This window comes from Trichoplusia ni, chromosome 21, assembly GCF_003590095.1.
Source record: "Trichoplusia ni isolate ovarian cell line Hi5 chromosome 21, tn1, whole genome shotgun sequence".
NCBI lineage: Eukaryota > Metazoa > Arthropoda > Insecta > Lepidoptera > Noctuidae > Trichoplusia > Trichoplusia ni.
Window position 1 is genome coordinate 2060302 of NC_039498.1, and position 1735 is coordinate 2062036.

Below are 1735 nucleotides of genomic sequence, written 5' to 3' on the forward strand. Positions count from 1 at the left end.
TTATTTTTTATATTTTTATTATAATTACTATTTTTACATATAATTGCACTTAATTCACACTCAATGACTAGGGGCAAATGATCAGACCAAAACGTGTCATAATTAATAAATACATTCTTAATAGTTTGTTTGGCAGAATGACTAGTAACACAGTGATCGAGCCACCTCACACACCCGTGAGCCTCGCTTATAAATGTATAATTACTTAATACACTTCCTAACACATCTATATCCACACAGGACCATTGTTGGTCCATACATAAATTAATTAGCTCGTTACCGAACAGTTCTCCCGGATGAGCATTAAAATCTCCTAGTACGTAAATAGATTCTATAGCGTAATGATCAACTATCGCACATACCTCGCCAAAACATGTCGTAAACTCCTCCAAATTGTCTATTCCATTTGTCGGCATGTAAACACTAAACACAAGAAATGCGCGGTCTTTCATAGACACTTTTATTGCACTGATACGCGGATTATTGCACTCGATAACAGTCACCTCTTTGAACACACTTTTACGCCACAGTATTGCCACGCCACCGTAAGGTCTTCCTTTCAAAACACCGTTTGAAATATCCACTGCTGACGTGCCCGTGTATGCGAACTCCTGGTCAACAGTGCCCAGTATCGGTATGTCATAGGGAAGTAGCCAGGTCTCTTGTAAGGCTATGATATCCGCCGACTGACACAATTTTCTGACACAATCAATTGATCTTTTTATCGACTTACAGTTAAAACTGACAAATTTAAATAAAGTAGTTGTTGCAGTTGTATTTGTTTGTATACCCATTATTAATTGTTTTGTATCACATCACTATTCACAACATTGTTTTCGGCCTTCTTAGTTTTATTAAAGTAAACAAAGCGCCTAAAAGACACACCTTCTGGCCACAGACTATCATCTAAAAACATTGCGAGCTTGTGGTGTGGTACAAAGATTTTAAATGCATTATAATTTCTTTCCTTTTGCATTATAATTTTCTTTATTGTTACTGCAGTTTGAGTCTTTGACAGAATGTAGTCAGCAATGTCGCTGTCAGTAACTTCTTTAGCTACACGGGATATAAATAATGGAATATTTATTTCCGCAGCTTTAAATTTCATATCCACATCCGAAGCCGCTTTTCCTCTACTTCCTGCAAACTTGTACTTTGGCTTCTTTTTTTGTACAATTGTCCATCCATTCTTCTCTTCTTTATCTGGTTGTATTTTCTCGCTTCCGCTTATCGCTTGTGATATAGACCGCGCCGTCTCCGGTACGACACTCGGGCGCTCAGGATTCGCGCGCTTGCGTTGCACCTGTGTCGAAACCGCGGTTGAGGCCTCCACGCGCGTGCTTGTATGTGAGAGAGCGAGAGACCGATTGATGCATTCCGCGTATGACAGGGACGGAGTATCATCGCTTTGCTCGCGACAACCCGCCAACGACTGCGTCATCGCTATGTTTTGCTTTTCTGTATTGTGAGGTAGATCAGTTATTGTACAATCCAATGTTTGGTGTTTGGACTGCTCAATATGTAATTTTAAATCATCTAACTGTTTGTTAGTCACGTAGGAATCCTTAATAATCTTTAGTTCGTTTTGCAACAACAAAATATCCTTCAGAAGTTTACTTGCATCCAGATGATCAAACGATATTGGTGGTAATTTATGTAGTTCCCGAGCAACAAATATGGGTACTAATTCCGGATCTGTTTCTTTAAATAATGTAATTATATCAGCAAGATCCCT